This window comes from Varroa destructor, unplaced genomic scaffold (assembly GCF_002443255.2).
Source record: "Varroa destructor unplaced genomic scaffold, Vdes_3.0 BEIS01000002.1, whole genome shotgun sequence".
Taxonomy (NCBI): domain Eukaryota; kingdom Metazoa; phylum Arthropoda; class Arachnida; order Mesostigmata; family Varroidae; genus Varroa; species Varroa destructor.
Genome location: NW_019211455.1, coordinates 48,130,364 through 48,156,029, shown reverse-complemented (window position 1 = coordinate 48,156,029; position 25,666 = coordinate 48,130,364). Strand labels below are relative to the sequence as shown.

The following is a 25,666-nucleotide window of genomic DNA, read 5'->3' as shown; positions in this document are numbered from 1 at the left end:
CCGTCTTACGACACGTGTACGATGAATTAGAATTGACAGACCTGTGGAAGGCATTAATTATGTACATATTTAGTGTCAGATGTTCAAAGTGAAGCATGACAACGAGCACTAAATAAATCGACCAAAAAGTCATCGTCACTTATCATTTTTTTAGAGGGCTATGCCTATCTTGATAGTTGCCCGCAACTTAGCTTGCTCGCAAACAAATTCAGACCCTCTAGGCCTGAACTAGAGGTGCGCACCCGTATTTGTTGTGGTTGCTTTGTCCTTCCACTGCCCTGTCAGCTAGCATCGACTAGTCGTGTTGCACCGCGTTTATTTTGTCGTAGTAAATTATTTTATTAATTTATGTTACTATCATTCATTAGCCATTTGTAATTGTTCTCATTGCCTCATTTGAGGTTTCTCAATGCTGGTTCAGGAAGCGTACTGCTTAAGTGAATCTGGTACATAATTGGGTTGTCCTGTTTACCCTGTTTTAGCAATCCGATCGTACTGATACAAACATGGCGCTAACTTGTTTCAGTTTATTAATTGCGCTGATTCCTTGAATCGACACGGCGTAACAGTTATACCTGTCACCCGAAAATACATTAATTTTAATTACAAACGTTTGGTAACATTGCTTTAATAAGACTAAGTCCAATTAAATCATTGTGCTTAAAGATAAATGCAAGGCTTCGATAGAGAACATCAGGGATGTACGCTCGAAAGATCAACTGGGACTCTATCGTCATCGCAGATCATAGTCTGCGTCACGATTTGGATGCATGAAGATCCGCGCGCAAATAAGTTCGCTGATCTTCAAACACTAACGCCTCAGCAAATCACACAACCTTACTAAGGAGCTAACGAAACTCCCTGTGAATACCCCACGTGGCTTCTGATGAGTCAGACGAAGCAGAATCATTTATCATTACATACAATATTCGTGAGATAATCGTTCGCTCGTTCAGCTCATAAAAATTGGCCAGTAGTGATGCCAGACAGAAGCACAAGGGTACACCTACATTGTACGCATATACAATAAATATCGTTCCGCTTGAACTTCAGTGTCGTTTAGTATAATATATATATCTATATATATATATATATATATATAATTTAGTATAATAATAATTATTTAATTTAAGGACAACAAGAAATTAGCTAGAACGCCTGCTACATATTAAGTCTACGTTTTCTAATAAACGAAAAACGTTTAGATAAAAATTGCACAAAATTAGACAAAAAAAAACATGCACTGATGATAATTTATTGTTCAATAGAGTTAATGACAACTTAAATCTTACCGAATGTATACCTTTAAACATTGACTACTTGAGTAAAAAGCTACCTGCCAGATAGGACATGCGTTTCACAACTCCATACCCGTTGACTTATAGATTTAACCTGTAGCATTTTTCAATAATTTTAGATATATATATATATATTAATGTGCAATATTATAAATATATGGGTAAATAGAATAAGATTGAACTATTTCGTGTGTGTTAAGCTCCCAAATGCGTTCGGTTGGAACAGGTGTACCTAGTCCTCTAACTACCTGTCGATGATTTTTGCAACTCAATTGACCTAAAAGAAAAAGGCTCGATAATCGTCCATTGGTTTTTACTATTGTCATTCAGCATTGCTACGAAGTGTATATTTATTTATAATGAATAAAGGCATAATTCGAATCAGACGTTAAATCTTTATAGCATTTGTTAGTGAAACGTGTTTAACGAGTGCTTTTAATGATATCTAAAGGTGTTCTAAGTTACACAAAGAAAAACAACGCAAATAGAAGTACGAGTGTAGCAACGACATTTTCCCTACATAATCCAACGAATGAGTGAATCACATAGTTGCCATAGCCGTGTGGAATTTCAGCCTTATCCTATGGAACATTGTAGCCTTCGTTTTATATTGAATTGGCTATGTCTAATAATCCATTTGACCAGTTCAGTTTCATTTAATAGGCAAGTCTGAACTCTTGACTCTGATCGCCAAACAAATGAACTGACCTCTCTTATCATTGGCCATGGCCTGTTTTTAAAGCCTTTTTAGGCTTTATGAGGTTGACTGTTTATGAAGCACACATTCGGATCCTCATGTTCACGCAAGGCCTCCGATTTGTAGTGAGCCGCTTGACTGCCAGGACGGAAATCTATTCGGAGCACAATATTATCATTCAACAAACCATCAAATACCTGCCCTTAGTTCCGTTAAACGCAACTTTCTTAACACTAAACATTAGAATAAGAAATAAGATTAAAATAAATACACAAATCAATACAGAGTCTTGTTTTTGAGCTTTATTTAATTCGGTTGCCTTCGCTATTGGAGCAATCTCACTTCGACGACTATTCTGTTCTTGGCCTCGACGTCGAGTTGGCGCCGGGAAGATATTTTGCGAGCTCTTCAGCTAGGCCAGCAAGACCTGTTTCGCTGAATTTTTTTTGGAATTCCTCAATCCTATTGGTCAAGGTATCAGTTCGATTCGAGAGATTAAGTAGCAAACTGCCTAGGTCGAGAAAAGAACGGGGCTGCTCCGTCGAGTCTGCGGGAATGTTGTTCCTGATGAATTCTGGCTCTTCAACAGCAGAACCGCCGTTATCTTCTCGGTCTTGGCGAAGAACAGGTGCTCTTACAGCATTTGTCGCTGACTGGACAACTTTAGCGTCAGTTGTGGCTGTTATTCCAGGTTCGGCCGCAGTAACTACATTAGTTCGAGCGGGTCGGGCAGTCGGAGCATTCATCTCACGTTGAGTCGCACCTACTTTTGCACTTTTCGGAAATTGGGCCCCGCTAGTTTCGGCGTTTGTCCCAGGCTGTGTTTCACTAGTGGCTGCTGCCATAGTTGCATTCGCAGCAGTTATTTGCTGAGTAGTGTGGGATGCTGTTAAAGTATTGTTGATAGCTGTCTCCAATCCCTGGATAGCTTGCGTGATCTGGGCATCTAACGAGTACCTTAAACTCCTGATTGAATCAAAAATGGCGGCCAGCTTAGTTTGCAGATTGGGCTGGACGTTAACGAAAGCGGTATTTGCTGGCGGGTTCGCCCCAACGGTGGGGGCAGCTGGAGCTCTGCCAGTAAATAAAGATATGGTCTCCTGAAAGTTAGGGTTTTGAGAATTTTGACCGTGGAGAGCGCTGACACTCAACGCCTCCCCACCCCTCAAACAGCAAACGCCGATAAGGAAAGTCACAAATTTACGCATGTTCGCTCTTCAAATTTCACTTAATTGTTTGACACTAACGATGCCAAAATTACTCGTGGCAGTGTGTAGTACTGCAGGAGTAGAGATGAACTTGATGCTGACTGCACGAAACCGCATTTTTATACGGTCTTGAAGACGAAACCCTCACTCAACTCGCCAGTGATTCGAGAAGCAGAGTTCTGTGATAGGGGTGCAGAAGGGTCGGCCTCCTCTCGCTCAATAGATCTGAGGTGAATGGGACTTCGTTCACCGAAGTGCAGCCGAACACTGGTTACTTATCCTGCTACATGACCGCCACTGACATGCACCTTTCCTGCCACATGCCTTAGGACACGGGTCGCGCAATAAGCTGCGTGTTGTCAAAGGGTATCTGATTTGTACTTTAGACAGGACTGAATTGTTCTTGGAAGCCTGATTGGGACCGAAAACTTTATCTCGACATGTCTGCATGGGGAATGCCGCATGTGCATGCTACATTCAGCTACTGATGCTGTAAAGGTATACCTCAATGTATCCAAGCTGTGCTTAAGCGAAAATGAGCACGGAAGAGGGTTCCTCACAAGATGCTTAGAATGGAATCACGGTTACTAGAAGCTAGAACAATGAAGCGTTACTGTAACTGGTATGAGAGTACGCTGATGTCCAAATAAACGACTGGGTTTTTTTTTTGCTAGAATTGAACCTTCAATTCGCATGACATATAACGCTTCATATAACATGCTAAATCGTTCTTTGAATTTCCCAAATATTTTCCCATCTCATAAACAGAGACTTGTTTTTGTCTATCAACCAGGTCTTGTAAAACAAGGAAATCGTCATCAACTGCCGAAAGTATATCCTGGGTATTAACGTGCAATCCAACTTGCTAAAAACTTAGATTCGTTTTTTGTACTGGTCGTGCCGCAGAAACTCAAACAATAGAGTTGTTGCCGTTGCTGCTGTACGTATTTACAAACAAATCGGTTACGGTGAAAAGTACAATTGTAACCTAAGCGTAAATATTAAAAACAATACTTCCTCGCATAATTGTGGTAGTCAGCAAGCATGAGCGACTAGTGACTCGACTCCTCAGAGTGAAATCCTTATTTCTCAGTCCCGACTGATGCCCTTCAGTTCAATTGGACTTTTCTTATCTAATAAGTACCACCTATTTCGCAGTACGTTTTTCAGCTTTTGCCGTGCATACGAGTTGTGTGCTTTTGCTCCGTTCGCGGAAATCGAGGTTTCATCGTCTCTTAATGCATTTGCTTTGTCATGGTAGTTGATCAGATAGTGTTATAGAAACTCCTTTTTTGCTTGGGAGTATTTCGAAAATATTCAGTAGGTTGCAATAGATAGATACATGTAAAATTAAGGTATAAGGAAAGGTTATATGCATAGAAAAGCTAATCTACACGACTAATAGACGCTAAGGCAATGTCATATATAAGTACAATAGTTATAGAACTTTATATACTAACAAACATATATATAATAGCATGAATTGTCTACAGTGTTGTACTCTCACAGTGCATGCACCGCATGCATTGGTACTTGCTCGTTCGTACATTTTTTTTTTTTTAATTAAAATAACATTTCAATTTTACACAGTTACTAGGAACGTTTGCTTCGCTACTATATAGACAGTCCTCTTTGACAGTATTGTCTATGGTATAAAGCTGATTGAATTCTATTGGCAATGATTTCCTCTCGCCAATAAAGGTATTGTAGATCACTGTCTTTAAAACGGGAAAAATTCAACGCAGTTGATAACTTGTACGCCGATGCTTTGCAGACTGTGGCCTTAGTTATGCTCTAAGCGTCAATTGTTTGACCAATGAAAAAAGTCTCGTTAGACAGGACTTTAGATTAGGACTTTAGATTCAGATAGAACAAGATTATCGGTAAGCATAGACTTCATTGGACACGCTCAACATTGCGCGATATAGAGTTCGAGCAGCTTACGCTCGACATACGTTCGAACACAGAATTATCTGTCGATATGTAAAACTGATAGTGATAATTTGTTTCTTACTGTACTGTTGATAAAGGCGTTTTTTTTTTGTGTTTTTTTTTTTCACTACTGCAACATGTGCTAACAACTGTAAATATAGTACGACATTGTAATTGTTTTTTTATTATTCAGTAGATTAACTAATTCGGCTGTTTGAGGATCACTAAGGCGTGTTGCTTGTGCGTACGAAACGAAAATAGAGACCGGCAAAAGTACCAGCAACGGACTCGATTCAGTCTAGACAATATACCAAAGAAAAATATAAATAATTAACTGTGTTTTTCCGTTGTCCAGACATAACACCGTCTCGATTCGCGTAATCGTATGCGATAACAATAGGAACGTTGCCTAGCACCTGTTTACTACGCTCAATACTATTTATTCCACCTGGCCGTCTTGTAAGATATTTTAAACAATAAATAAGAAGTTCACTATTGCAAAATGGTTGGAGATATTCTCTTACGTATGAGTATGTCGCTAGATTCATACTATACTTAATCAGCATAATGGTTTCAGAAGACAACTTCCGAATCCTCTGTGCTCCTTAGCGGAATCGTAGCAGGTGCTATAGGAAAAGTACATCTCGATCTGATGACGATAGCTGGTGATTCAGTACGGCTCTCTCTGAAGTGACTTTACGCAGTGAACAGCGAACGATCCGATCATACGCCTTATGGGGTCAATGAAAAGACTGATGATGATGATTTAGCGATATAGGCCTATTCCATAGATAGACATTGCTTCACCACAACAAAGTGGCCTGGTGTCATAGGGTTTTTGTTGGGTAAGTGATTTGACATTCTAAGCAACATTAATAGCGCATTCAGCGACATTGTTCCAAGCGGCCTTTCTATAGGCTCTTTTTTTTTGGGAGCAAATCGCAGGCAGCTTCGCTTACATGAACCGACCTGAATAACTTTAGCACGATTTTGAGCTAAATTGAATAAAGTTTCTTGGGCCAGTTTTCTTTCTTTATTTTTTCCAGTTGTCTGTGACATCCATGCCGGGAGGGCCATGCTACATATATACGTAGTAAAAAATTGTAGACGGTAGGTTACAATCTTTGCGGGATTTAAATAAACGGTTTAATTCGATGCGGGACAAACAAAAACATGTAAAACCGCACGGACATACGCGGCCTTCGGAATTCTACTAGCTCCTTAATGTCTTCGGAGAGACAGCTTGTGCAAAGAGCAAAATCTGATCGGAGAGTTTGTTCGAGTAATCGAGTCCCAGACGCTGGTTTGTATAGGCGTCGCAGTCCAGTGAAAATAGATGCCATGCTACCGCTGTACGTGATATAAAAACACTTTTAACACGTTCAGTATTTAAGGCTATTGTAAGGGCAGCGCTACTTCAGCTCTCGATAAAGCTACTATCTAAATGGCTGTAAACTAAAAAAAAATATGATTTACCACAGTCAGGTAGATACATTCACTATATAATCTACAAAATGTATAAACATCTAAGTTAAATTGGGTGCTCAATGATATACGGAAGTGAGCACATGTGGCCGTACGGAACAAAGGTTCAGCTATTATGGGTTAGATTCATCAAATGGAAGCAAATGTTTATAACCAAAACAGACCTACTTTTACTAGGCTTTGCTTAAGATAGTTATAAAAGCTTGCCATTTAGCATTGTGAGTATCACGGTAATCGTAGATGACAAACATTACGACTCACGATTGTTTCTTTACGAGACAGCCTCTAATTATTTAAAATTATCGCACTACAGAAGGTCGACAGCAGACACTTTCGCCGCGCGTACTTTATTTAGATTTAAGAAAAAAAAAACTTGCCACCTTCAGTGTATAGTCAAACAAACTATGCTTATTGACAATAAGCAACTGTTTTTCTTAAACATATAATGCTCAATTAAACTGTTTTTTAGTGCATATGACTAGTTTTTATTCGGTATACAGACAGTAAATGCATACACCATTTGAGTTACCAGAAACGTGTCCAATATGTGTGTAATGAATTGATGAACCGGTTGCCATCGGTAGCCATTGGCTATCATCGTCCCTATTTGCACATGTCGTTCTTTGGATTAACTCGAGTAAAACCTTCTCTGGCTCCTGGGTCGATGATCTATCTGCCGGCGTTCGGAGGAGTCAGCTCTACTTTTTGGGTCACATTAAATTGAAGAAGTGGCGTACTATCGACGCACGGTTATTGCCGTAGGTGGACACCAGTCTGTTTCTAAACGAATACTCCGAAATGATCTTATTGCAATGAAAACGTTTGACGTTTTACAATGCCGCCTGCCATCGGTGACTACGTTGCTACTAGGTTCGACTGCGGCAAAACTTTCTCCAAATCAATAGCCAGATTTCCAATTAAGCGCGCCTTCTGCAGGGCCGTCCTGCACAACTCTAACAATTGCAGTAATTTGCTGGGTTCGACGTAAAATGTCACATAGAACGTTGACGAAGTTGAAACTTCTACGGGTCCGTTTCCAGTCGCGTGTTGCGCACCGCCATATCCTAGCGTCGCCTAGTTGCGCATGCCGAGCCTGAATGAAGGCGGCTGGAAAAAAGCTGATGTCTATGAATCAATTGTACTTCCAAAAAATTGAGAAACTGTCGTGGTTATATTGACAGCGCCTTATTTATTTATTTATTGATTGGTCTGCCCGTTGGAACCAGTTATGTCGCTGTCCATGGCTGTTATTGGTCTCTATCTAGAGATGCCAGCCGTTGCGCCCGTATGCTCCCGTTATTACCAGTTGTTGAGCATTCGTTGCAGTGCTCACTTATCCGTTAGCAGCCGCCAATAGGGGATTTGCTGTTGCCCGTTGAGCCGGCCGACGCATGCACAGCTCGCTGAGTCGTCTCATTTTGTGTCACAGCCATTTTCAGCGAAGCGGTATCCTGGTTGGGCTGAGCGTTCAAGAAATACCTTAGGCTGTTACTGAAAGCAGTCGAAAAACTCGCCTGGTTAGTAGCGAGTTGGAGAGCTGATAGGGCAATCGGGACGGCTGTAAACGCGGAGGTCGTCGTGGCAGAATTTATAAAAGACGAGAGCGTTTCAATGGTCCTAGAGCGCTGCGCGCAACACTCGGATGCTGTTTGGAAATAAAAGCTATCTTCGCTTAAGAAACAAAACGCGACTATTATGACGGTAATAAAATTGCATTGAACAGAATCAGCCAGAACTCAATATGCTAAGTATCAATCTTCTCGAAAACTTAATTCAGTTTAGATTTAGACGACGTTTGAATGAACTTCAAGTTACCAATGCGAATAAGATGACCGACTAGCCTCGAGCTTCTCTAGACACAGCCTTCACTCGAATTAAATACAACGTATGCTGAAAATGTCTATATCGACTTTAATTTAATTAACTAGAAACTAGATCAGCTTCTACAGACAAAAGGCTCAAGGATTAACTAAAGAAAGGGTGTAGGGATGGTCGAGACATTGAGAGCCACCGCCATCAATGCTCGGTATCTTCCCTTCCGCCCCTTTGTGAAGCTGTGACTGTTAAGGGGTTGTGCCTAAATCATCAGCCTTTGATTGAAATACAGGATTTGGCATCCATGACGAGCCGGGAGATAGGTTTCATTGTTTGCAAGCCCTTGTCGTCTTCATTAAGCCAAAGGGGCTGCTCTATGCAACGGTGTTAGCATCTGGTACATCCGCAAGACCACTTAACAGTATGAAGTTCTCAAGAATGTAAATACAGAAAACATACGTATCATCTTACGGTTACGATAGATCACGGTAGATAACGTACGGATGATTTCTATAACATCGTCATGTATCGATCGCGATCCTGCCATATCACCTAGCAATTTATGATTTTTTAAGCATATACGTACAATTGGCGAACTATAGTGAATAACTGTAATAACTTCCATCACGATAGCAATGGTAAAAACAACGACTTAATTGATATACTAAGGTTGTGTGTGTATTTTTAGTACAAGTACACGGGCAATTTCCTCTGTTTATCAACTCTCCGAATACAACTTGAATGACTCGAGAACATTCCGTTAGCATCGGTGAATACATAACATAAGAGAGCATTGACGTGGATACGCGAAAAGCCTTACGGTAGAGTTATCATAAGCGTTGGAGAGGACTTATGGAAAAATCAAAAGAGGACGTCAATAGAAATGCAGCATTTAGCACCGAGTATTTTTTAACTAATGTGACCGATCGGAGCTTGTTAAGGATAAACAACAATCGTATACCGATATGGCCTTAATACGACGCTCACGAGTCATTGTTGGAAGCGACAGATAAACGCAGTCATAGCTGAACCGCACTGAACGTGACGAATCTAAGCTCTATGAGGGCCGATACCAACCGTACGGAGGAGAGGTCGCTTAGATGGTAAATCGATAGGCAATCACATGCGAACCAGGTGTCGAAAATGAACCGCTCCAAGGATTTTTGTCCAATCGGCACGAAGAACGCGCTTACGGAAAACCGCAATGCAGTGACTTCACCTCTTCCGCTCGCTGCTGTAGTACAAAAATGGTTACCGGTTCGCGGGTCACGTATTCCTATTAGCTAAGCGTCATCACACCACTGTTCACACGGTGTTTTTGTATTCTCCAAATACGGTACATGCAAAATAAGTAACAGACAACCGATGGCAATGGCCAGAGCAGAAGATCCGGACGCGAAACGGAATACGACTTTTTGAGAAAACTAAGGATAACGAAGGGAAACACAGAGAGAGGGGGATGGTTACTTCGGCTCTTCAATACTACTGCTACGAAACCAAAGTTGTTTAATGTCAGGTAGCCGGAGGTCATCTTATCTGTGCGTTGTAACACATTTCAGTTAAGTGAAGACAAGCGTTAGCCCAGCCGTCGTTAACTTTTGCGGCCCATCGACCTTCTGCTTTTAGACATCCCACAAATGCAATCTCGCCTTTTCCCAAATCGTACATGGTTCCCTACGGACTTGTAGCGCAGTGACTGGCCAAAGATCGGTAGTGCGCCTGTAGTTGTATTTATACCTAAATTTGTTCGTTCATTTCGTCATTTGCTATTATTGGGATCCTTTCAAATGAAGAGTAAAAGTATATTTCTCTCTGAAAAGCATTGGTAGAAAAATGTTTGAATATTGTGTGTCGTTGTGCTCAGTATCGGGCGAATATCTAGAACCATTTCATTCCGGAATGGACATCAAATATTTCGAATACTCTCTCTGATAGTTCTATTCAGCGGTATTGTAATGGAGCTGATAGTGGCGGGCAAAGATAGACTCTTAGACCACAAAGGGTTGTGACTATATAATACAATGAAAATTAGCGCGCGAGGCCCACATCCTACTAACTCAATCTAATCTAGAAATGTCGCTTGAAATTGCTGTCGGATCCCCAGCCTAGCGTCCCTATACAGACTCTCACTGAACGGCACCCCTTTAAAAAAAGGTAGACTTGTAACGAGACGGTAAGCAGTTTCGGGGGTAGTTTATAGCCACGGTTGCTGTGTTAAATTTTTGAGAAAATTGCTTAACTGTCGGCTCCATGAAGGGGGGAGGGGGGTGACTGTGTCGAGGTCAACAAGACGTTTATTTACGATCGGCAACAACTTCACCTGATTCTGGAGTCTTGCTTCCAGGCAAGTTTGCTTACAGCGGCGACGATCAACTTGAACGTACACCTTACATCTTGGGGCCTACCAAAAAGTTGTTTGGTTGACGGGGAGATTTAAGTCGCGCGGATTAGTTGGCTCTAGACAATGAAAGAGAACCCAATCAGAGAGTTCAATTAAAATTAGCACAATCCGACCAGCCTAAAGAAGGAATCCGTCTTGGCCATACAGGCTTCGAAAGTGTGCTATCTAGAAGAGCAGCATTATGTAGCTGCGCCGAGGTTACATTGTCGAAATCGAGCCTATCAAAGAAACAACTGCACTGAAATACAACTAATTAAAGAACACCCGGTAAAAAACAAGGCAGGTTTTTGAGTCCTGTCTGATTGTTTATCGAGTCAGAACACGGATAATAGGACTAGTCGACATGAGCAACATCAGTTTCGCCCAATCTAGAGAAAAAGCGTTCCGTAAATTTTACTCTAACTAATTGCTAACTTTGTTATTTTAGCTTGTAGAAGTCAATTTGTATTGTGTAGCTTTAAAAAAAAAACTTAAACGGCTCGTGATGTGGCTGTTTATTGAATTGTCTCTTACGTGAACAGACAATCAAGTGGCGTACTTGATTGCAATAGCATTACGTTCTTAATACACTCAACTGTTGAAAGAAGAATCGACAGGTGATCAGCTAATAATAATAATAATAATGCGTGCAGTGTGATAGGTGGACCTCGGTTAAAGGTCGACAGGTAAAATAACGCGTTCTAAACTAAATCTTTACCACTAATTCTGAATTTAGTAAACCAAAATTATGGTCATCAATATACACACATTTACTTAATATATATATATATATATATATATATATATATATATATATATATATACTTATAATATTAATACATATATTTTCCAATAGGGCCGCAGTGCGACGAAAAATTGTTGGTTTTCAAAAATATGTTTGAAATTTGGGTTCAATAAAGTAAATCTATCAGCTATTTTCCGTAACGACTGGCAGTCGATAGTGTAAGCTTGCGCAATGTAGTTTGACCTCTGTTGTATTTTTAGTTCCTTTCGTTTTTTCGGTTTTTGGACGAACCTTGGCAACTAACTTACTTTATGTAACGCTTCATTGTCAGCACATTGCTATGCCACAGGGGCTTGTTGCGTACATATAAATGTTGCTGTTGGCTGGACACTGGTCCAGATACGTGACTCTTGTGTGGATCTTCTTTCTTCGTTGGCCATTTAGTAAGACACTTGATCTTCATAGTAGTCTAAAGCTGCTCGATTCAACCTTATTTCCATCTTTTTTTTTCCGCCTTTTGCTTTTACCTACCATAAGTAGTTCTGTGCAAGCTGTGCATTATTACTAATGCACATCCGTGCTAACGCTTGCTCACAGTTGTTGTTGCCCCCTCCTCTCTGAGCCTCCAGTATAAAATGAAGAGCGGCCTGTGATGCCGGTGCCGTGGACGAACGGAGAACGTTTTTTAAGTCCGCTTCGTCTCAATCGATGCCTATGGCCTTACGCAGTGCTTCTATCATTTGTAAACTTCCTCATCTCATCGGATGGTAGGGTGCACGATTACTGCCATCGGCGTTAGGTACTTGAGACGCTCTCGCGTCCCTTCTACCAAACACAATAGATATGCAAATCACTATTTCCAGGCAATGATTGCTCGGCGGCAGTAAACAAGAGGGTGGCAACTAGCAAATGTGAAAGGCACTGAAGGTATTGCGCTATTTACCGATACGAGTGGCGCGCAGTTCTGTAGCCCCACCCGTTTGCTGAATTCAACCATTTTGAAAACGACTGCAATGCTATAGATGTGAGAAAAGTGCCCTAAACGCTTGGATGCTTCCAACCATTAGTGGGCCAGAGTTCACATTATTGCTTGAAATGCGGTGTTTAGTTAGTCACGACTGTTATCAGTATCTATTTTCGATGCTGTCCTGAGTGACTCGATAAAGAAGAATAAAGCGCCATCCCTTCAGTTCATGTTCTTTCGGAAGTTCTTTAAATGAGATGACGCATATAGCATTAAAGCTGTTGTATCCACTCGCACACGCGGACTTGAAGTGGAAGAAATTCCGCAATGCCAATCTTCACTTTTACGTCTACTCCCATACACACTGCTACGTTACAGCGGACTCAGCTCACGGATTAGCCTTCGTTCCCGTTACGGTAATTTTTACAGCATCCTACCGCCGACGATCCGGTTGGGAAGCCAATCAGTTAGATCTTCAATTCTAGAATCACATCCATTTGCTACGCTTTACGGCGATTGATTTTATGCCGCGTCTCATAGTCGAACGGGTAAATGGACAAATTATGCCAGCCCGTAGTATACAATCGGCCTTATGCATTTCGATGAAGACGCGTGACACACGGCGTCCTGATTTTATAACGGCATTAAATCGATTCGGACGCTGCTGTTCAGAGATACGCGAATGCATTATCTTGACTAAATCGAGGGCCGGAAGCCTACGCATCTATCAGGTCTGATAACGGGTAAATGACTTTTTCATAGCAGTTGAATTGATTGAAATAGAGACTGGGACTTCCTAAAGAGAGATAGCATGCTACATCAATTGGTAAATACGTCGTCGTCGTCGTCGTCGTTGCTGTGACAGGCAACGGAATGAGAGGGGCTAGGGAAGACGTTAAAGGTAGCCAGTTTGTAAGTTGTTTTCTGGGCACACGTTAAAGACGGCTAATCGTCGGACCAAAATGTTTCCAACCGTTACTGTTTCTGCCTCGTAAAACTGCGACTTTTTGGCAAAATCGCAAATGCTGATCTTCCCCAAGACAGATTTCTCCTTGACTTCCTGAGGCACTCGACCAGCGCGATGGTTCAAATAGCCACCGCAACAACGTTCGCTGTTCAGGAAATGCGGAAACCCGCTAATACGTTTAATCGTTGTAAATTTCAATATATTGCTTTGTCTGTAACAATAAAATAATGCATGGAAGTCTTGCATTCACATGTTGAAACAGCCTAAGTCTCACGGCACTGTATTAATAATATATAATTACTTGAATAAAATCGAAGAACTAGGCCACCGCTCAATCTGGCCCGTCACACGTAACTAGATTGGATACTCTGTAAAAAAAAAAAAGATATCATTGAAAATACGTTAGAATGTAGGACGCAGTCTATAATGTTTCTTTAATAATATGTATGCGTTTATTGTCAGCCATAACTATTTAGTTTTTTTTTTTTTTTTTTGTTTTTTCGGATCAATCAGTTCGAAAGAATACATGTGAAATATAGTAAAGCATCGCAATTTTCGAAGCAGTTCATTGATTCCTAATAGTAACGCTGAGCAAAGATCGGCAGCATCGTATATATGTCTATGCATATACATCTATAAGATTGTCTCGTATCATCTTCAACTAAGTGTGCAGCTAATTACAGTTACTCTTCTTACGTCATCTCTAACCCTTTTACATTGTGCCGGTTCGATCGGGCTGCCTGTACATAGGCCTCCTCGCTTTAATAGAAATCATACAACAAACAGATTGCTCTTTAAATTACCATTCACACTAAAGGTATCTCCCGGAACGTATTTACCGGACGTCGCTGACAGCAAAAACAAATGTCTCCTGTTTTATGTCCTTCTAATTGCACGCATATCTATTGAAGCTATCTATCAATTGAAGCTGGTCCCGAAAAAAGGATTCACGTTTCTTGTAACAGTTACCCGCTTCAAAGAAAAACTAATATATTTTTTATACTACTGAGTCATATATATATATATATATATATATATATATATATATAGGTTTTTGGAACTCGATATTTTTCTTTGTTCCATACACAAGTTACTAGTGTGCTATTTCTTTTTTAATGATGTATTATATATAAACCTTCGAAGTGATACAGTATAATCGAGATCTGTTTGGCTAGATCTCGGTCCTAGCCAGGAATCGCGTTCTATTTGGGAAAGCGGTTTTGATGATATTTGAATCAGCCAAGGTTGGACAGGAAGTAATCTCAACACTGCCGATATACTGTAAAGGTACGTTTTTTTAATACGGTATAAAACACTACTAACGAAATATTTCCAAAAACAACACCAGTATGATAATATGATGACATATGTTGAAATAAATATTTCCAACGGTACGAAAGAAGTATATACATATATATATATATATATGTCATTTGATTATTGAGCGTTGTCTACGGTAGCTTTCCGATAGTCATAATTGTCTGCCACTCGACGAAAACTAGATCTTCATTTGTTTACCAGTATCGATGTTGCGACCATTAAAAGCTGTCGATATAATCCACGTGTTTGACGATGAAAACGAAACAACCATTCAACGCGTGTTTGATTATTTTGGACGGTCCTCTAGTACGCTATACAGCCAATTTTGGGCGGTGAAGCCACCACCAGCGGCTTCCTTTCCCAGGTTGGGTTAATGTCAGCCATTAAACGATCTTCCATGTCCAAACCGTTGGGAATCTTCTAAATTACCGGTTCGTCCTATGACTTTGTTTTGCGTTTCGTAGCTGAGGCTCTATCAGGACGCAATATCAGCTGTGGCGGCGAAAGACGTTTCGCGGCGTTGGTTGCTAACGAAAGTGAATCTGCCGCTATTGGCAGCTTGAAATGTAGAAAGACCACAGGAAACCAATCTGGTCCAAGTGTGGCCCAGAAGGCAACCGTCTGCTGAACCGTTGCCTTTTGGGCAGAAGGGGTCATTTTGCTAGAAAGCAAACAGCACATGTGCGGCAGTGGAAAACTTCGCCATTTTTTTTCCATCCAACGCCAAACGACGTTGAAATCGGAGGCGATGCGAATGATTATGCTAAGCGGTCAAAATGAAAGAAAAATAATACACCATAAAAAAGGCCCTCAGACCATCGTATCATCAAACTGTTTTCTAAATATTGTAGATATATATTGTACACATGTTAACAGTAGCGGTAATAGTACACAAATATGTACACTCAGGTTGTGTAGTATATGTCGTTGATCGGGTTTCAATCAGATATTACTTTTGATATATATAAAACACTTCATAGCCATTCTACGAAAAAAAGATATCAGGATCAGAGATTTATGTGATTAAGGCACATTTAAACTTACGAGATATTGGCCGCTACTTCCATAACCGAAAATATAAAAACGATGTGCTACATTGTTACAAACAAAATGCTAACAACGCTTTAAACCAATGAGGAACTTGGGCGAAAGGATTATTTTAAAACGATCTGAAAATAGCATGTTGGAGTAGTTCCGTGTGAAAACAATTCGAGAGAATTCTGAAAGAAAGCTATATTAACAAACCTGGATGAACCCTGTGTGTCCTCTGGGAACCGTTGGTTAAAGCTCAAAGACTGAGCTTTCGAAAGTAGGCGACTAGATAGAACCTAAAGGTAGGACCTAATATTAGTTCCTATCATAAGGAAACACAGCAATACAAAAACGGTGACCTCGTCCTGACCCTTGCTACGTCAACTAGATGTTACACATATCAAACCATCAATAAGTGTAGCGGTAAATTCCGTAACACTGACATTTGAATCAACCTAGGTTATGATTATAGGCTGGGAGCTGATTTGGACAAGGATGTTGATATTAAATGTTGTCATCACCTGTTTGTGGCCAATTCACAGAGCAAAATGTCCGATGCTCGGCTCGAACGGCTCGCGTAGCCACAATTATTGGCTTGATCTCTGATTTGAATGTGCGGTGTTCAGAGCGGTCGTATCGATCCGACGTATAGTACGGGGATTAAGTAGCGGCCGTTCAATATAATACGGGATTATGTTGACGGTCTACTACTGAACTATTAAAAGACGTCGAAGCCTTCGTGGGCGGAGACAATGGTTTCCCTCTAATAAAAGTTGGAAGCCAAAGAAGGTCTGACTAAGGGGTAGGAATGAGGTCGATAGGCCGAAGAACGGGAGCTTATCGAGGGATCGAAATTGGTGCCGAAGTCAGAAAGTCCTGTATCTGAAATATGGTCAGATACTCATGCTGTTGGGTGAAGAAGTATCATACGATATATCATAAACTACAGCGTAGGCGGATAGTAGGTAGATGAGCGAATTCGACCATGAAAATACTTGCCCATCTACCGCTGATTAACGGCAGGTATATAGGACATAAAAAAGGGTAGTCTCAAATACCGAGGGCATTGAATTAAAGGCGTACGGCTTTTTGCGCGTGGTGTAGGAAAAACGTTTGTTCGAAGAAGCGAGGAGAAAATTGCCTTGAAGATTAGGACAGAAACGCCTATCAGATATAAGATTATTGCTTGTCAAAAAATAGGGGGAAATTCGTTTCGATGAGTAATAGGGCGACAGATCGCTTGCTTATCACTTGTAATAGTCTTAATAGTTGTTACTGACCGATGGTACATTCGATTCTCCAGCGCCACTTCCCTTACGATCACATCTGCGAGAATTGGTTTAAACCGTTCCTGTTACCCTTTATACATATGCTCTATGAGAAGATTCACTGGTTTTTTAGTCCATTGGATAGTCAACAGCAATGTAATGAGAACAATGGACCTTCTCAGTTAGTGGAAGCAGAAATAAAACTAATTTCTTAACAATCCCGTCGATATAAAATTAGTTAAAGATACTATTATGAAAGTTGGTCGAATCTTTCACTTAAACCTGTCGAAACCACTCTGTGAGCCAAACCTTTTCAGACGTTACCCGTTGCAGCCGGCGCTGCAATTTATTTTTTATTAATGTGCTTCCGCATATGTGTAGATTCCAATTCACATTTCCTTGAATATAATAAAAAAAGTTTTCCATTAAGGCAAACTTAATCTGGTCCAGTATACATATAATAATAATAAGCGATAGTAGTTGCTAACGAAGTAAAGAGCTATCTGTGCGATACGGTTACTATAGATTAATATTGTAATAGGATACAGTTTTGCTCACTTTGAATTCATATAGTTCAATTAGACATATATTATCTTGTGTTGCGATAATTATACCGTACCTGTAAAATATATATCGTATACGGTCACTACGAACGTAGGGGCCGGAGTGAATTGACAAAGACCGGGGTCTGAATCTCCAAACGGCAATTTGTTTAGCGATAGAAAGGAAGTGATGATTGAGATATGGTATCAGTAGCTGAATCATCATACCAGTTATTTTTCCAAGGAACAATATGAAAGCCCAATTGCTAATTAGCGTTTATATGTGGGAAGAGATTTTCACCGAAAAAAAAATCAACACTAACTGAATATTACAGGTTTAAACTCATCCATTTGACTGGGTAAATAGGTCGTAACACTTGCTTGCTATTTGTGTACCGTATCTCTTTGACTTCGGCAAACTGCCTATACAGTCTTATTCTACTGAAATGTCAAATAGTTTGTTGATTTTCTGTTGTCACTTTTGGAACTCAGACATTTTGAATATCTTGTTTTAGGCGGAAATCTGCAAATAATCTCAAATTCATACAGGTTTATACAGGTTTGAGCCTTGCAATCAATCCTTTGAATATATCATGTTGCTCACTGATACAGGACCCGTAGTTCGGTCGTTCGTTATGCATTCTGGGCGTGACGTTCTCTTAAGTTGCATTGAAGCTCAAGGGGAAAGGATTCTCTGAATTTCCGACAGGCCGCAATAGTTCATTACCTGATTTAGTGCCTTTCTGCCTTTCTGAAAGAACAGGCTCGAATATGATGGAACTTTTACAGTTATAGCGACGCTGACCTCTTGGTAAGCTGGCGAACTCTTCATGGCTTGACTCTGGGGAGCTTTTTTGTGGAACGGTATGAGCTGGCCTTTCGCTGACATGGCTATTACTTTTCAGTTCGGGTGACAGAACCTGCGTTGGAAATTATTCCCGTGTGAGTGGCTTAGAAAAGTACGACATTAAGGTTCATGTGGGCAGCAGCATGGTCTTTGTTGTGGGAAGTCAGGCCAGCCTAACGATACCCATCCTAACAGGTGTTTATTTTGAAGCGGAACATGCTTTCCACTGACATACTTCGTAAGGGCTGAGGCCTGCGGCTTATAGTTGCTGTTACTGCTGTTTTTACAACTAGATTTGACTAACTGGAAACTTCACAGGGGGTAAGAAAAACAGGGAAAATAGGTATTTTTAGAGTATTACAAACAAATCCACAACTTTCCGTCCAAACCACGACGATGGCGCATACCTGTTTTTATGTTTCTATATGATATTGAAAAGTCAACACAAATGAAGATACTTGTCCGAATCTATTGGCTGTATATTTTCATCAGATGATTGATGTTGCCTTCAAAATTCTACGCTGCAGAACTCGTTCTAAATTATTATTGAATCAATGTATGTCATGACTAGAACGAATGTGTAATGCTAAGACATTCAATATTTCAACACTTATATAACACATATAATATATGCAATTGCTTGCGCCGCTCAAACACAAAGTCATCGGAACCGTACAACTATCCTAGAGCTTTAGAAAGTACACGGCTTTAAAAACAAAAAAAAAGGGTCGCTTGCGTACATTTTAGGCGTGCATGACTTTTATCTAGAATTTTTTAACATGTCGTTCAAAGCTACTGGTGTCGGGCCGGCGGTGAATGTTACGAGAAAATCTTAAACGTTCCGTATGCCAAAATAACACAGTTCTGTTTATTGAAAAATAGAAGGGGTATGAATTTCCGTGCCTTATTTTTGAGCCATTTGTGGCCACCTCTGGCATGTGCCTAGACTTAGAATGGCTATTCAGAAGCGTAAGAACTTTCAGCTGAATGAATAAAACACAAACGGAAAATTAGGGGACTATGTGCGTTTTCTCTCTGGATCATATTCCATTAGGATCTCCCGTAATGCGTTTACCCGATCGCCTATCGGGGATCAATGAGAAATAATGCACAAGAAATTATCTCACCGACAAGTGACTGGTATTCCTAATTCCAGTTTTTGGAAACAATATAATTGACGTGTCGCTCGGTTGTGGCTAATACGGAGAAAAATTTGCGCAGTATCGAAGTTGAGCCTACAGGAGAGTCAGTAAGGAACTCAGTCAGACAGGGCAGAATTCTATAGGATCAAGCGCCTGGCGAAAATGTAGGCTTCTGTTTCATGCTTAGTAAACTCTTGGCGCAAGCAGTTTCCGACAGACACTAGTGAAAAATAGTCTTTCTCCCGGCGCATCACCTTTAAACTGAGACCGAGATGTAGTTTATCAATCAATCACTCTCCTAAAACTACAAGACTTAAGGATAAGTCGTGCTTTTATGGTCACATGAATGTGTGTGTATATTTTGAAACTGGATCTTTACCCTATCTATCTTCATATATCGAGAACTTCTTTTATATGAAGGCTTCTAGGCACTCAGGCGTCGAGTTGTGTTATTTCTGAGCTTCTCACGCGGTTAGGGACTACCAGCTCTTGACGACATTTAAGTACTAACACACGACAATTCGTTGGGAAGCATGTTGATTCCACAGAAGTTCAAAGGCAAAAAAAAAAATTAAATTAAGATTAAACTAAAAAAGCCAACTAAACAAGTGGGACAGGAAATACTATGCGAAGCTTGAAGGATTAAGCCAACCCTTCTAGTAGACGTATTACTCGTGTTTTGCGATTATCCAGAAACTTGCGTTTACGCAAATACGTTATTGTTATTATTATTTATTTATTATGTTTATTATTATATTATTTAGTTATTGTGTTGCGATATGTCAGCCATTGTTCGTTAGAGCGGAGCAACTGATGCTCTATTAGGGGCTTTTTTTGCAAGTGGGCTTTGCGGACAACAACAAAATACATTGTCAACAATCAATAGGGTCTATGATTTTTTTTTTTTGCTTAATTTGTTATTAATTTAAAATGCATAATTATTTTAGGAGTTCAATATAGGATTGTCAATATATTTTGTAAACAACTTTTACAACGGGACGTATTTACCATATCTGATTATATTCTTTGTCAAATCAAAGCTAAGAAACTGATTTACAGCAAATGGGTCTCACGACCCGCTTCTGATCCCTATTCGAGACGTGATGTAATAGGTGCGTGACATTTATGATGCAAACATACTAAACCTAAGTCGAGATAAAAGGGATAGAATAACGTATCGTAGCAATGTTAGTTTTAACATGGGTATGCTTATATATTTGTGGCCTGCTAAGACGACATAAGAGGGATATAATATTTCATTATAATGAACGTATAAGGAAACCTTCCGTGGACTAGGCATTTATCTATTATCTGCTAGTAAAATTTAGGCTCATAGAGATAGACAGTACGATATCATACACAATTTGGCATCGTATTACAAATCAGGCCACCGGCGTTCAGGAAAAGCAAATATGTACTTTAACACGCGGTGCCGGGATAGTATTGCGTTCTATTCTAAAGCAAGCTTGGTAAAAGCAAACGCGCATCTAATTTCTGGCTGCTAACCCCTAACAAACTCCGTTGAGCCCAGTTCCTCCAGACACCCTTCGACGGCAAACTGGCCTCTCATAGGCTCGCTAAGGCCAGCTCGACGGCGAGAAAGCTCCCATGTAAGAAAAAGTAGATCCGTTCCGCCCACAACGGAACAAATAGGTCGGAATTTATTTTTTCGTCGTTTTTTCTAGCATGGATTTCATTACAGTTAGAGGAATGAGAAGGCCAGTCGCCGCTGTTTGAAATCCTACAAGAAAAAATAACTAACTACATATCTCAAACAGTAGTTTAATTAAGATAAATAAAATTTGATAAAATCTGAACTCTGGATATTTCTGATGCCCTCGGCACATCTGCGTATTAATTGGTACCGTGATCTATTGTACAGTCCAGTAAGGCAACGTAGACTCTACGCCTTCGATTGTTCAATATTGGCGTTATGAATTACTAACTAATTAGAATAACTTGAATGAGCTCCTAAGTTATCAGAATATATTTTTGCGTCGATAAAGTTCAGTTACCCCCGGAACTTAGTGCAGCAAGCCATGTGAAGCACGTTCGTTGCAGAGAACAATTGTTACGCAATGCTCGCCTATAATAATCCGCTCCGTTAAAACACGCCTTTGCCAGCTTAGGCCAAAAAGCAATCAAGGGTCTCGTACCCGAGCATATGAAGACCATAGTGCTATTTTCAAACAGCTATTCTATGAAGCGATGTTAAGCGTACAAAGAGTTGTTGTCTGTGGCCATTTTGTTGCCAAAACCGGAAAAATTGACTTTGACAGTATGAAATTTCAATACGCGATGGTGATTGCCGTTGCACAGTTGAATCTTCTATGGGGCATCTGTGCAGACTCAACGTCGCAGGACATTTTCGCGTGGAGTCTTTTTTCGAAAGGCAAAATTTTAAAGACTAGGCCACTCAACAATCAAGCTTGATTTACATAGATGGATATCGAAATCTGTGTATGTTTCGTATCGGCAGTATTATTTCATCGGGTAATTTTCTGACGTTCATTGCAGTTTAAAGACAGTACAGAGAGAATGGATGACCCAATAGGGACATTTCGACCTCTGCTGCAGTTAAGAACTGCTTCAAACGGCCGGCTCTTGGCAGAGGACTAGATATTATAGTTGTTTCCGATCGCCTTCTTTTAATCAATATTGAGATTTAACGCAACCTATAATTATATTATTACGATGGACTTTCATGCACTAGGCTTAGCCGCTTATTTAAATTCGAATTAAAATCATCTTACGCTCATTAAGCTTAACGTTTAAACATAGTATTAGTGAGCCATCATGCAGAAAGATGACCCCTTGTCTTGTTTGCTTGTCCTAGATTTATTAGGGTGAGTGAAAAGTTTGTATCTCTAAAATTTATAGAACGGGTAGCGTTTTTGGTTGCTCGTAAGGCTCTATGATAAAGCTAAGACTTATATGTCGTTGGCAATATAGAAAACACTGCGCTGATATGGAGCGTGCCTACCGAACAAACGTACAGGATTTCGATCACGAAACATCGTATTTGTGGAACTTGTTGCCACCTAACGAAGTATCAGTTTCCTACCATCCATATAGTAATACCGCAAAAAAGACAAGAAATGCAATATTAGTTAAATGACAGAAAGGGAATTTCTAGTCAAAGTCCAATGCACGTTATACTTGGGTAGAAACCGATAACTAAAAGAGGCCGAAAATGATTTTGATGGATGCATAAAGTAGGACAGAAGTGTCATAGCTATGCGTTCGAAAGGTCAACGAATATTTCTCTTAACAAATATATTTGCGTGGCACATAAATGTTTGAGTTTCTATGTAGTAGCGTCCCTAGTTTGAAGGAGGAAGTTGCAAAAAAGCACTAAGTTCAAAACTGTTATATAAGCAATACCACTTGAGATGGAAGTGTGGAATCATAGGCAGCCCCCTGCGAAGTTATCTTGATACCGAGCCACTGACACCACTTCTAAGTAGCCCCTATGTGGGAAAGGGTATTGATAAATAAGTGACGCTCAAGACTGTCGAATATCCAGGAGTACGATGCCTTACGAGGCAGCAAGCTCTAGCAGACCGAGAAGATGAAATTGTCTGCTGCCAATCTTTGTTGGTCTATTGTTAAGGCGTAGATCCGACACCCGCGGTATATCATGTGTTAAGCCATTACTATCCAGTGAAAATGTCGTAGAAATGAAATTACTAACACCACGCGTCAAAGCTATAGCTCGGAGATATATTATGTAATAAACAGTGTTCTTGACGCTGCGGCTTTTACTGATATAATAAGAAAAGTTTCAGTGTTAGTATATTCCATGAAGATTGCGTCCCTTCAAGTTAGGGTAATTTTTTAATGACGAGTAAAACGTATGACGCGATATTGCTACCCGATACGCATTGCTACCCGTGAGCTTCGAGAATGATCTATATATTTTTCTGTTTTAAAAAAAGTTTCAAATGCTCATACAGATACAATCTGTTCCAATAATCACGCGTGCCCCCCATACCGTGAGGCCTGCCACTTGCGCTTACTGAGGACCTAGGAAGCAGGGATTTTAAAACAAGTGAGTGTCCTGCACGGTTGAACGTATCGTTTAAGATGCTTTAAGCGCATTAAAACTGTTTTCAGTACGTGGTTAGAACTACTCTCGTTATTTGCTGTATTCAAGCCTATTTCGTACGGGCCTTGGTGGCTTACTCCTCAGTTTGGCTCCCGGGATCTGGGCCGATGGCGTGAGTTGTCCGTATATTTACCTGTAAGACAACACAGAGACAGATTTTATACGAGTAAAGGATTGAGCTCTGGCGTTAAAGTAGCGTCCTCTTCTGATGATGAGAAATAGACCAGGCAGATCTAATTCTCGCTGCTACAATTGGCTTTGTACGCGTATGATTGCTCACGGTGAAAAGGAATAAGCCACGATTGTGACTCCACAATGAGTTTGTATTTATATCCATGAATAAAGGATGATGCGGAACATGTTATAAGCATGCCGCAATACATTTTTTAAGATGTCCTAGGCACATTTTTTAGGCCTACCTCATCAAAGGCTGCATTTAGGCATACAGCTAATAATGTACCGTGTTTATCATGCGATTGTACGAAACATACGCGTCGTTGGGAACGCATAATATTGTCATTAGATTATTTGTAGACTGCGGCAGGTGCTCAAAAGGAACCAGCTTCGCAAAAAAACAAGTGGTTTTTTTGCGAAGCTGGCTCCCAAAGCAAAAAATTTTTTAATGTGTCCCTTAGTATATCATAAACGGTTTACCAGCTAAACTGTGGTACGTAGTCAAGAATATTATATCAAAAATATGTACAGATGACAAGAGAGCTTCGTATATTCTAAGACTAGCATACCGTGGAACGCCGAGGGATATTTTGCTTTGCGAAGCTAAAATCTCCCCATAAAACCTCTGCTGGTAATATTTCTCCGATCATCTGAGAAAGTTTAGCGGATCTGTGGTCAAGGCGGACTTTCACATATGTATTCATGTTTTTATACCGCATTGGGAGAGTGACAAATTAAAAACTATTTACTCCACTATAAAATATGCGCCCTAGATCGTAATGAATTGAATTATAATATCGTATTGAGATCGTATAATATTCATACACCGACGCACCGGAATAAACTAACAAACATACACTTAATAACATGTTTTATGTAGACGTAATGAAGAATTATAGCTGAGATCCTTATCCTCCGAGGTTTCGACCAATTTCTGTCAAATTTTTCGAAATTATCCCTGTAACAGCCTCTACGGGCTCTTCGTACTTCGTTGGATGGAATGGAAAAACTGGGAATAGGTTCGTTTACCCTAGCTACGCTGCTACTTCTGAAGCAATTAAAGCTAAAACTTTGAGTCGATACAAACCTCAGTATAAACGAATATGAGGGTGGTGAGTAAGGTACACAGAGAAGGACATTACACTGGGTGCACATTCGGAAAAAATGGTACTCTATGGAAATTAGAGATATTTAGAACGAATTTTATCTAGCTATACGTATTTCGGCTAACGTGAATTGAGACATATACATTTTTCGTCATGAATAAACCGGTCTAATATATATATATATATATATATATATATGTGTGTCATAGACAGTAGTTAAAAAATCTTCTAGTTCGAAATTTGTCAAGAGCTATCGGGTGAGCTTAGCTCTGTTAATGGATGAAGAAGACGCGCCATAGATTGTTTCTATTCTCAATAAACGGTAAGCAAACGATGTCAACGAAGCATTATCGTACATGAATATTTCATTGATCAGTGCCATTAGCAGGGGGCCTGAAGAGACTCGAACGCATGTGCATGCAAGATTTATGCAGAAGACTTGAACAACACCTAGGTTCTGAGAAAGTTAGCGAATCAGGCAATAGGTTAAAAAATTTTTTACCAACGCTTGGAACGAGTCGAGTATGTCTGCACATCGTGACAAAATATCGCAAGGGGCTTCGAATATAAAGAAAAAGCTGTAGCTCCAAGAAGATTATAGCGGGAAGTAATCCATGCTCTTGTTCGGCTTCAGGA

At 40.2% G+C, this 25,666-nt stretch overlaps 1 protein-coding gene and 1 long non-coding RNA gene across 2 annotated transcripts in view; one reads left to right on the top strand and one right to left on the bottom strand.

Moving 5' to 3' along the window:
• Positions 1–25,666, top strand: part of LOC111243827 (uncharacterized) — a 145,374-nt gene that overhangs the window by 76,336 nt on the left and 43,372 nt on the right. The window lies entirely within an intron of this gene.
• LOC147757920 (uncharacterized) overlaps positions 19,623–25,666 on the bottom strand; it is a 65,431-nt gene continuing 59,387 nt past the window's right edge. Inside the window, exon 2 of the long non-coding RNA XR_015320152.1 lies at positions 19,623–23,883. This is a non-coding gene — a long non-coding RNA (uncharacterized LOC147757920). The remainder of the gene's footprint in view (positions 23,884–25,666) is intronic.